At 40.5% G+C, this 12,885-nt stretch overlaps 1 pseudogene; it reads right to left on the reverse strand.

Annotated features, from left to right (window-relative positions):
• Positions 1-1,812: 1,812 nt before the first annotated feature.
• Positions 1,813-12,885, reverse strand: part of LOC139310398 (uncharacterized) — a 13,107-nt pseudogene continuing 2,034 nt past the window's right edge.

The following is a 12,885-nucleotide window of genomic DNA, read 5'->3' on the forward strand; positions in this document are numbered from 1 at the left end:
TTTATAGTTTATCCTGTCTAATTTCAAAATCATTAATCACAAGTTCATTGCAAAAAGCCTATAAAAGGTTTCCTTTCACCAATAATTTTAGATATTGTTCTTTCTCTAATCTAGGAAATCAGTTTGTTCATCTCACCAAATTCTCTCAATTTCACCAACCATACCTCCCTGGTGGTTTATGTGGAATTTTTCCATCTTACTTTTCTGATTCTTCCATCAAGTATTCTAGGGGGCTGAATCCTCAAATTTAGCAATTCATCAAAGTTGGCCTACATATGCTAAGAGATCCTTACATATGAGTAAATCCTCATAAATAGTTACACTCAGATAACTAAACACTAGCATAGCTTATAGGGCTAAAAGAGAGAAAGAGGAAAAGAAGCAAGAGAGTCAAAGCTCTATTGGAATAACATGCTAGCCCAGTGAAGGCAAACCTTTTCGGCACCGAGTGCCCAAAGTGGAACATGCGCGCCCCAGAACGCTGGAAACCAGAAGACTTCAGGTTTCCTGCATGCGCATTCCAGCTGGTCTTCATGCGCGCCGGAGCCCTGCGCACCAGCCACCTAATCTCCCGGTTTCCAGCTCTCCAGTGCGTGTGAAGACCAGCTGGCGTGCCAGAAATCCGAAGAGCAGCTGGCGATGGCACGGGTGCCCACAGAGAGGGCTCTGCGTGTCACCTGTGGCATGCGTGCCATAGGTTCGCCATCACAGTGCTAGCCATTAGAAAGTTAGGGTAAAATTAACCATGGGGCAGGGTGAGCAAACCTGGTGCAACTCAATGTCAGATATTTTTGGTACCTGAGAATGGTATCAAGAGGAGCAATAATGCAAATGGAATGGGATGGGATTTTTCTTTTTTTTTTTCTTTTTAAGAAAAAGGGAGGATTGCAGAGATTATACCACAATTTTTGTACGCTGTAATTACTGACTCAAAATTGTCACCAGTTTTAACTAAAATAATAATGATCAGAAGAGGCCCCAAGAAAACTAACAATCCAAAATAAATCTTAAGCTTTCAGATCCCTCAGTAGGAAAGAACATATAGCTTGGTGCACCTGGAAGTCAACAGATTAGAAAAGGCTGCTTTGGATCCATGCACATAGCAAACATCAAGCCACATGGCTTTAGGTGATTCCAAGGGAAAAGGAGTGTCAAAAAAAATCAAGAAGACAGCTTTGATTACATGATTGCAACTGCCATCTTGACTTTTTGATTCCCATTGCAGATGCCCCATGGTGATACCTTCTTGGAAATTTATGCTGAGTTCTGTAATCCAAATTGACAAAAAATAAGAATAAAAAATAAATAGAAGGGACAGACGATGAAATTATGGACAGTAGCAGCATAACTCTTTTTCTAACCTCCTACACTTTCCAGATGCATGAGTCTTCAGCTCCTATCAGACTTGCTGGCTGGAAAGATGGAATCAAACAGATCCAGACAGAAGTTGATTGGAAAAGTCTAGGCTAGAGTTTCCAACTTGGGACTAAAACATCTTAAAAAAATACAGAATAGGAAAATGTGGCAGAGGAAAAGGGGCTTGCACTGGTCTGATAAGGATCTATACTGCTGACAAAATAGAACAACCAATGGGTAAGAGTAAAATTTAACTGCTATTCAACAATTCTCTTAACAAATCTTCTTCTTCTTCTTCTTCTTCTTCTTCTTCTTCTTCTTCTTCTTCTTCTTCTTCTTCTTCTTCTTCTTCTTCTTCTTCTTCTTCTTCTCTCCTCCTCCTCCTCCTCCTCCTCCTCCTCCTCCTCCTCCTCCTCCTCCTCCTCCTCCTCCTCCTCCTCCTCCTCCTCCTCCTTCCTAGAGTATTCCCGCAAGTGCAGGGTCCGCTTTTCGAATCATTGAATGCCACTTTGCATGGTTAGCTGCATCTCCAGGGTGCAGGCCCATGGTTTGCATATCTTTGTTGATGGTATCTTACCATCACTGTTTTGGGAGCCCCCGAGGTTGCTGGCCATTGACTTCTAGTTGTTAGGCAGTCTTGGCAACGGTGGAAGGTGCTGCTTTCAGGACATGTCCATACCAGCGGCGCTGGCCTTCTCTCACCTTCTCTATAATTGGTGCCACATTAAAATGTTGTTGAATGGTGTCATTTGTGATGGTGAAGAAGGGAAATGCCCGATATTCAATGGAGCATTCGCATTTCCATGGCATGGAGATATCTTTTGGTCCCTGTTGTTGCTGCCCATCATTCAGTACCATACAGTGACACAGGGCGGATGGTTGTCTTGTAAATCTTAGATTTAAGACCGGTTGGCATTTGTCTGTCACATAACACACCAGTGAGTTCTCGTCAACATTCTCGCCAAGGCTGCATTCACCCTTGCTCTCACCTCGCCATTGATGTCACCATTGCCTTGGAGGTGGGATCCCGACACCCAAAAATATCCATCTTCTTTAGGTTTTCTCCATTGATTTGAAGTGTTACAAATCTACATTGGATATCATTTGGCACTTTCTCTCAAAGAATAGTTTAGTTTGGATCGATGATTGACGCACCCATTTTTCAAAGATTAATCCTTCTGTTTTTCTGTATGTGGAGACGTTTTCTGGATTGTGTTCTTCTTCGTTACAATCATATGGAAGCTCACATGTCATTTGGAAGCTCATTTGGAAGCTCACATATAAGGGTTAATTCTTCTGTCTTCAAAATGTTGGAGGAATGGTTTACTAAGAAATATCAAAGCTTTTTCCAAAATGCCAAAGCACATCCTAGCTGAAAGGCTCTATTTTTATAAGCAGATCTATTTTAAACCAAAGCTCAAATGCATTACATTGCATTATCTTCACACGTGCTAGCAGGATGAGAAAAATAGAAAAACGAAGGATGTTGCCCAGTTAGAACCAGTACCTTGGCAGACTCGTGCCAGCTTCCCTTTCATAGCTTTAGCCTTTGCTTTTGTTTTTTTTTTTCCCTCTTGGAAGGGGTTTAGAAATCATTCAACGTGAGCGAAAGACATCAGTGCATTTTGATCACTCTGTTACAATATGCAGTGCTGTTAATTCTGTTGTCATTCCACATCAGCGTCATATTGAGCTGTTTTTATTTTTGGTTGAAAGACGAGCTGACAGAGCTGGCATTCTATCCATGTGCCTTCACAATGCAGGAGAAACGTTCGGCTTCTTATGAAAAGGCAACAATACAACAATGATCAAATGAAATGGAGCCAAGAATTAGGGTTTCCTCTCTTCTTTCCAAATTCTGCCATTCCATAAAAATGAAGGATGTTAAGGAGGATTCCACTTAAGTTTTTAGAAGGGGAGTAGTTTTGTGAAAAAGCCAGTTTGGATTTTCTGAATGAAAATCCAGGATGCAGCTATAGGCACGTTTCTCTTCTCTCTTTCTTCCTTTTTTTTTTTTTTTTTGGAATGGGCTATAAAGTACAAGCCAACTTCATAAATACTTTCTTGCCCTTTCTCTGTCCTCATTCTAAATTGGCTAGCTGAGATGGATTTGATGGAATCAATATATTTATCTGAAGGTCTTTTATGTCTCATAGTCAAGTCTAGTAAATCAAGTATAAGGGCTATGTGTAAAATCCCTTCCAAAGGCAAACACTAAATTATGACTGTTATTCTATAAAATGTTTGATCAGAATGGGCTCACTGCTTGAATCTCGTTCATGATAATTGCCTTAAAAATGCAGTGAGAAATGAAGGTGTAGATTAAATGACCAGGAGCCTTGATGGTACAGTGGTCTAAGCACCCTGTTATTAACACAGCTGCCTGCAATTACTGCTGGTTCGAATCTCTCCAAGGCTCAAGGTTGACTCAGCCTTCCATCCTTTCTAAGGTAGGTGAAATGAGGACCCAGTTTGTGGGGGCAATAAGCTGACTTTGTATAAAATATACAAAAGTATGAAGGCTATTGCTTAACACATTGTAAGCCGCCCTGAGTCTCCGGAGAAGGGCGGCATATAAATCAAATTAAAAAAAAAAAATTTCCACTAGAATTCTGAAGCATCCCAAATTCTCAAGTATACCTGCAAATGGACAGATTGCTACTCTGGTGTACACTTGTTCTTGCTCATATTTTATCTTCCTGCTCATGCAGCATATCCATTCAAGTGAGAATTTCCAGCACAGTTGCTCCAAGACCAGAAATACTGTTGCCAATTTTCAGGAAAAAAAGGGTTCTATAGAAGGGAAGCAGTGTTTCAGTGGCTAAGATGCTGAGCTTGTCGATCAAAAAGATCGGCAGTTCAGCGGTTCGAATCCCTAGTGCCACGTAATGGGGTGAGCTCCCATTACTTGTCCCAGCTTCTGCCAACCTAGCAGTTCAAAAGCACGTAAAAAATGCAAGTAGAAAAATAGGGACCACCTTTGGTGGGAAGGGTAACAACGTTCTGTGCACCTTCGGCATTGAGTCATGCTGGCCACATGATCATGGAGACATCTTTGGACAGCGCTGGCTCTTCGGCTTTGAAATGGAGATGAGCACCGCCTCCTAGAGTTGGGAACGACTAGCACATATGTGTGAGGGGAACCTTTACCATATATATATATATATATATATATATATATATATATATATATATATATATATATATGTATGTATGTATGTATGTATGTATGTATGTATGTATATATATATATATATATATATATATATATATATATATATATATATGTAGGTCTTTGGTTATTCGGGTCTTCTCCCACGTAGAATTGGAAGTGTCTTGGCGACGTTTCGACGAAGTCTCATTCGTCATCTTCAGGCTGGTGTTCTCGGCTTCGTGCTTCCAGGAGCAACTGGAACACGAAGCCGAGAACACCAGCCTGAAGATGACGAATGAGACTTCGTCGAAACGTCGCCAAGACACTTCCAATTCTACGTGGGAGAAGACCCAAATAACCAAAGACCTACATACAAACACCCGCGAAAACCTGAGAAAACATATATATATATATATATATATATATATATATATATATATATATATATATATATATATACACCATTCTTGGTGGTGTATTCAGTAATGAACTTACTTGTTCAGAGGTCCATTAGACTGAGGTCTGATGAATCCTGGAAACATCTGGAACAAGCCAACAAAAAGTATATCTTGCTGGGTGTTTGATACTGTCCACCAAACGAGTTAGAAGGGACAGATAAAGCAGGTAACTGAGGCTTAAAAAAACCTTGAAAGGGTATTACAGGACATTTCAATCACCTAGATATCTAATTGGAAGACTTCTGCCAAATACATAATGTCAGATAAATTTTCACTTATGCTGGTCATATTTGTTCAAAAGATTTAAGACAGGCATTAGAACTACTTTGGATCTGGAATTGATGAAAGATGTTAAATTGATAGAAACCTTTGCAAGTGGCTTTTAGAAAATAGACTAAAATAAGGAAGATGCCACGGAAAGAAAACCTTAGAAATAAATGTATTGTGGATGACTGAGACTTCTAAAGATGAAAATTAAACCCAGTTTCAAACAGTTCTTGTGAGGAAGAAAACTAGGAACACAAAATCGAGGAACACAAAAACTCATTACAAAAGCAAGAACACACATCATCATTAGTTCAACACATAAATACAACAGGACACAATATTAATTTTAATAACACAAAAACAGTTGCAAAAATAGAACATCTCAATGGCAGAATAATCAGAGAAGCAATTGAAATAGAGAAAAGACCATATTGCATGAATAAACGGGATGACACTTCACGTCTGCCTACTATTTGGAAACCTGCTCTCATAGATAGACGAATCTTAACACCAAATATAAAACATAGATCAAACATTAATCAAAAAACATGTACAAATCCCAACCAAATCATATTCAAACCAGCCACAAAGATGAAGCCCTGCCACCTAGTGGAGAAAAACCGGCCATACACCCGAAGCCAAGCCAATAAACACATACTGGGACTCCCAACCAATCAGAATGAAAAGGTGGAGCCATCCCAGACTACCAGCACCAGATTTGAAATAGTAACGGCAGTTACTGCAAAAGACTCCTCACATAAGCCTGATGATGGCAGATGAGATTCTGTCGAAACGTTGCTTCTACCCTTTTAGGGATATATCCACAATTACACGGGAAGAAACCCGAAATATTAACTATATATATATATATATATATATATATATATATATATATATATATATATATATATATATATATATATATATATATGTGTGTGTGTGTGTGTGTGTGTGTGTGTGTAAGCTGGTGCAGCGTACGTGGGGCAGCTCTCACCTCACCTCATATCTGCGGCACCACGAACAACCAGACAGAATGGACAGGTGGCCAGCTGCACAGGTTCTTAAGTAGGCTTATTTTAGAGATAAGGCTTATATTAGGCACACTGTAAAAATCATGTTAGGGCTTATTTTTTGGGCAGGCCTTATTTTGGGGGAAACATGGTAGTAAATGTTTGTGCTTTTTCCCTACTGCAAAGCAAAGTCACAAAATCACCAAGAGGAGACACTGGTGAAGTACTGGCTGAAGTACTCAGTTTTACACTAGGCCATTAGCCAGCTGGAAGAAAGGAAGGGAATGCTGACCAAATTAAGAAGATCCTTGGTAGCTAGAAGGTGAAATGATGTTGCTACTTTAGTTGCTGATATTATATAAAACGTTCGCTGTTTTTATAAACTGGAAGTCTTCTAGAACCTTCTGATGAGAGGCAATATAAATGTATGAATAAATAACATATTTTGGGACTAAAAATTTATTCTACCTAAAGAAGAAGAAAAATAGCCCTTAGCAACTGATGCAGGAATAATATTTCAGGATGTTTATATCTTCCAAGGCCAGTTATGATTATACTTTAGGTTGTCTAGAGACATCCCCAATGCAAACCATTGTATTTAATTCCACCTAAGCAGAGGGCACTGCCTTGTGCTTTCTTCCAACAAATCACAAGGTTTAAATTGCAAGGTAAAAGCGCAAGCAGCCGGTGGGAGGAACTGAGCTATCGCTGGGGTGAATCATGCTCCCCTGCTTTGTGTTGTCTTCAAGTGAGCCATAGTTGGGACTCGTTAATAACTGATCTACAGGGGAAATGGTGTGATGTGTCCTCATTGTCTTTGGTGACAAAGGCAGGCAAAGAAAGTTTTTATAGCTATTTTTGCAACCTACACTCTGCAAGCGATTCTGAAAGGGAGATGCACTTTTTGCAGGAGACAAAAATAACATTAAGGAAATAATCCCCTTGTGTTTGTCTTAATGATCCTTGGAACAGCAAAGAAAACAGTGCTGTTAGCCAAGGTAAAATGAATGTGTTTAAGGCTGACATGGAGAAAAAAGCGGGAGGGAGGCAAGTAAAGAACAAGGACCAAAATCTAATTTGGCTGAGAGCTACTATTGGTTCTGCACCGTCACATTCATGAGTTTTTCCACAGAGTTCAGTTTAATTGCCTGTCAACTCCAGAGGGAATTGGCAAATGGACTTGGTAGTGAAAGTCTGAATGGACCAAATCAGTGGCTCAACCAATTTAATGGGCCAATGCTTCAAAACGCTGAATGACCACTTGACGGCAGCAAAGAGATACAGGGAATGTTTTGCTGCCATCTGTTTTAGCTATCCCTCTTTATGTGAAGCCATCTCAGACTATGTGACATATCCATAAGCTTATTCCATCACGTGAGGAATATGGGAATTTAAAGCAGTGTTCTGCACGTTGGATTAAAATGGAAAATGGAATTCCATTTGCTTTTTAATAACTATCTACAGCCTGATTCTTATTTTCCTCTGTGGAGCAAGGACCCAAAATACTCAGCATAAGCAAGGAAACAGATACCCAGAAAGTATGGTATAAATCAATAAATGTCAACTTCATAAAATACACAGAATTGGATCCAAACTTATCAATGCGTAGGAGAAGTTTTCTGAAGCCGCTGGATGAGATGTGTTATGACATGAAAATGAACTAAAGTTGATTGAATCTGGGTTTTACCTAATACATGTGAAAGTATACCTCCATGAAAGTGAGCAGTTTAATTTATTTTTTTAAAAAAAATATTATTATATTGCTTTTCTAGTACTAATACCTACAAGAAACTGTTCCAAGAGAATATTCAAGTTAATGTAGGTTGCACAGTATTCTGTATGGATTGAAACCAAGATAGCAGAAACAGAATTAGAAAGTACTGTAGAATGATTATCAACACAGTAAACATGTTAGATACCAGCACTGAAGATTAAAGTGGTTTCAAGTGCTGGACAAACAAAAATCTTTTTAGTAGATTAACAACAACATATTCACAGTTAAGAATATGGTCCTTTAGAGGACTATTTACTTATTGGGAGACGTCCAGTTGGGCTGTAAAGGTGAAAACAGTTAAACCCAGAAATTGGCAACATTTGTACCAAATCTAGATTTGGCTCTCAGTCTCGCCAGATGTCCAGGTGGATGCATAATGCTTTGTGGAAGGAAAGTCTTCCAGTGGTCAGCAAAAGCACTTGCTCCTTTTTGTTGTTTTCCCAATTCTCTAGGACTTTAAGGCAGCTTGAGGAGCATTGGACCATACCTAGTCACCAGTCCCAGAAGGAAATTGCTGATGGCATTGGTGAATGTTTTGTGTGTGGGAGAACAGGAAGGAAGAATTTGCAGTCAGACAGTGGAACAGCCATGAGACTAAAGGGCAACTATCAGTGAAGAAGTGGATGTGGATTCCAATGAACCAACTGCATGAGAACTGAAGGGAGAAGCAGAGCCCAGCAGCCACTCCACTTCATCAGGAAAGCTGACAGCCGACAACCATCCAGCCAGCAGCTGGTAAAGCCCCTTCTTTCTTCTCCCTTCTCATCATGGAGTGAAAAACTGTGCAAAGTCCACAATTTAGCAGCAGTTCAGAAGAGTAGCTGACATCAAGAGACGATAACTAACTTCTTGGTGGCTCAATTAACAAAGGAGAAAAGAACTATTTATGAGTACTTGGGATCAGATACACACAATGCTATAGACACAATGTATGGTTTGTTATACTGATGTACAGTGTAGACACACTGTATGGTTTGTTGTATAGATGTATTATAGTGCTAAGTGTTAACTTAGTGGCTAAGAAGTAAGTGCGTTTGTTGAGCCTTTTGTATAATAAACCCCCAATACTATTCTCTTTGTACCATTTCAAAAGGAATCTTCTTACACACCTGATACAAATAAGTCTAGGGGCTCCATTCCACTGGCTCACCTCTTATTTGGTTATTTTCTTCTCCTTTTCTGTTAACAGGCATTCCTTTTGATGGGTGCATTTATGTAACTTTTGGAAAGTCAGGAGCCTGACTGTCCTTGTGATTCCCATCCTCCTCCTGTTTATATTTCTCTGTTAAATCCAAGTCATATCACTAAGTGCTGCTCAATTAGCTAAGATTTAGGAAAGATATCAACAAAAAATGGATCCACATATTCAATCATATCACAAGACTCTTATTGGTAGTAGTTATTATTAGTGAGTTTTAGAATTTGGTCTTGGTGCTTCTGTATTATAGAATTTATTGGAGTGAGCAGCAGACAAGTACAAGGAGGTTAGTGGGCAATGAGGAACAATAGAAGGTTTGATCTTTGCATATCATGCACCCATTTTCTCAACCACCAGGCATTATACAGTTGCATCTTTATTTTTATTTTATTTATTTAGTTTGTCAAACATGTACACGATAACAGGTATAAGTATAAACATGGACATAAACATAGGAAATGAGTACAAATAAATGGGGACAGTAGGACAGGGACGGTAGGCACGCTGGTACACTTATGCACACCCCCTTTACGGAGCTCTTAGGAATGGGGTGAGGTCCAGGGTAGACAGTTTAAGGTTGAAGCTGTGAGGGTTTGAGGATGTAACAACAGAGTCGGGTAGTGCATTCCAGGTATTGACCACTCTGTTGCTGAAGTCATATTTTCTGCAGTCGAGTTTGGAGCAATTTACCTTGAGTTTGTATCTATTGTTTGCCTGTGTATTATTGAGGTTGAAGCTGAAGTAGTCCTTGACAGGTAGGACGTTGTAGAAGACAATTTTGTGTACTATGCTTAGGTCAGACCGTAGGTGGCGTAGTTCCAGGTTGTCCAAGCCCAAAATGTCAAGCCTGAAAATCTTCTCTTTTGTAGTAAAAATAAGATGCTAATCTAGGCCGATTCTATATGTAAAACAAGTCTCTCTCTCTCTCTCTCTCTCTCTCTCTCTCTCTCTCTCTCTCTCTCTCTCTCTCTCTCTCTCTCTCTCTCTCTCTCTCTCTCTGTGTGTGTGTGTATGTGCGCGCGTGCGTGTGTATGTGTGTGATGCTGCTCTATTTCTTAAGGACAGAATAACTTGAAATGCCTTGCAGAAACCCTGTACCAAACAAAAAGATCTCGGTTTCTCCAGCAGATGTTTTCCCCCCCATGCAACAGGAAAAAGTGTTTGCCAAGCCTTCAGCCATGTAACATTTTGCAGCTTCTCCTCAGGTCACTCGCATTGCTGCAAAAATAAGCTGCCTGGAATTACATTGGCATTGTGTTAATCACCACCTGAATAATTTTGCCAAGAACCTGGAAATCAGTCCCTCCAGAATGGAAGAACAAAACTCAGAACATTATGTACGCAAATAAAAATGATTAATCATTAATGTATCCAGGAAACAACTTGATCAAAGTAAAATGAGGCTAAGGACCATTAATCAAGGTGCGAAGCGTCTATGGCTCCTGTGTTCATACACCTTGAAATATGCCCCGCCGAACAAATATGTGTAGGACTTCACTGCAGAGTAACTAAATTATGCAAACCAAACATTCGCGATACAGGCTTCATGTTTCATGCCATGTTCTTTCCATTCTTTACTTCAGATATAAAACTATACCTATGTATTGTAAGTCAGTAAAGATTTTACAATATAAGTGTTACAACACAAAACAAAACTTACAGCCACATGCTTTAGGTGAGAACGCTGATAGATGCAGTCCGTCACATCATAGAGCATCAGCCTGAGTATAGGCTCAGATTTCTCCCAGAAATTATTGTTATATGGGATATTGGTTAGCTCCGAGGTATCTTAAACATTTCAGAAAAACCAAGATTTTTATTTTGCCATTCTTCAGTCATTCTTCTCTTATCACTCTGTCTTCTGTCTCTCTCTCTCTCCCTGTCTCTCTCCCTGTCTCTCTGTCTCTGCTCTTTCTGTCTCACTCTGTCTCTCTGTGTCTTTCTGTCTCTCTCTCTCTCTGTGTTTCTCTCTCTCTTTCTCTGTGTGTCTCTCTGTCTCACTCTGTCTCTCTCTCTCTCTCTGCCTCTGTCTCTCTCTCTGTGTCTCTGTCTCTCTCTCTGTCTCTGTCTCTCCCTGTCTCTCTCCCTGTCTCTCTCTCTGTCTGACTCTGTCTGTCTGTCTCTCTCTCTCTGTCTTTCTCTCTCTGTCTTTCTCTGTCTCTCTCTCTCTGTCTGTCTCTCTCTGTCTCTCTACCTCTGTCTCTCTTTGTCTCTCTGTGTGTCTCTCTGTCTCTCTCTGTCTCTGTCTGTCTCTCTGTCTCTGTCTCTCTCTGTCTCTGTTTCTCTCTCTGTCTGTCTGTCTCTCTGTCTGTCTCTCTCTCTCTGTCTGTCTCTCTCTGTCTCTCTGTCTCTGCTCTCTTTCTGTCTCAGTCTGTCTCTCTGTGTCTTTCTGTCTCTCTCTCTCTCTGTGTTTCTCTCTCTCTTTCTCTGTGTGTCTCTCTGTCTCACTCTGTCTCTCTCTCTCTCTCTGCCTCTGTCTCTCTCTCTGTGTCTCTGTCTCTCTCTCTGTCTCTGTCTCTCCCTGTCTCTCTCCCTGTCTCTCTCTCTGTCTGACTCTGTCTGTCTGTCTGTCTCTGTCTGTCTGTCTGTCTCTCTCTCTCTGTCTTTCTCTCTCTGTCTTTCTCTGTCTCTCTCTCTCTGTCTGTCTCTCTCTGTCTCTCTACCTCTGTCTCTCTTTGTCTCTCTGTGTGTCTCTCTGTCTCTCTCTGTCTCTGTCTGTCTCTCTGTCTCTGTCTCTCTCTGTCTCTGTTTCTCTCTCTGTCTGTCTGTCTCTCTGTCTGTCTCTCTCTCTCTGTCTGTCTCTCTCTGTCTCTCTGTCTCTGTCCCTCTCTCTCTATCTCTCTGTCTTTGTCTCCCCCCCCCCATGCACAAATGTATAATATCATGCTGTTTCCTTTCAGGACAAGCAACATTACACAAGGTCCTGAAAAAGAAGGTGTGTGTGTGTGTGTGTGTGTGTGTGTAGAGAGAGAGACACAACGAGAGAGATATAGCAAATGAAGGCTGTAGTCAAGTAATATGGTGTCATGTAAAACATACATCCTTTGGAAGACTAGACTACTTGGTATACACATTGCCAGTGCAATACAAGAAACCTGATCAGAAGCAGCCATGAGTTTTGTGGTATCTCAGCATGTTCAGGTTTATTCTGGAATAAACGACCATGAATGGTTGCCACTACTTTACATATGTATCTATGTCTATGTCTATGTCTGAGTGTTAAGTGAAGAGTAAGGTCTGCGGAAAATAGAATACAAAAAAAATGCAACAAGGAGTACAATGTGGGGGGAAAGGTGCATGGCTTCAAATGCACAGGCATGGCCCCAACTTGAATTTCTTGGATATCCATTCTAACAAAGATGGCCCTGCTGGGCTGACTGAGCTATTCAGGAACTGAAGTCAACCTACAGCTTAGATCAGGGGTCTCCAACCTTGGAAACTTTAAGACTTGTGGACTTCAACTCCCAGAGCAAAGCTGGCTGAGGATTTCTGGGAGTTGAAGTCCACAAGTATTAAAGTTGCCAAGGTTGGAGACCCCTGGCTTAGATTATGTCACTTTCATCTATCATACTTCCCAACAGAGCTTCCTGCATGGGGGAAGAAGTGGGATTACTTTCTCCCAAGCTTTGGCCTGGAAAGGTTGGAACCCTTTGCTAGTTAGGTTTTGT

Source organism: Pituophis catenifer, unplaced genomic scaffold, assembly GCF_029215685.1.
Source record: "Pituophis catenifer annectens isolate HBS135680 unplaced genomic scaffold, rPitCat1.0.hap2 SCAF_2, whole genome shotgun sequence".
In the NCBI taxonomy this organism is placed as follows: Eukaryota; Metazoa; Chordata; class Lepidosauria; order Squamata; family Colubridae; genus Pituophis; species Pituophis catenifer.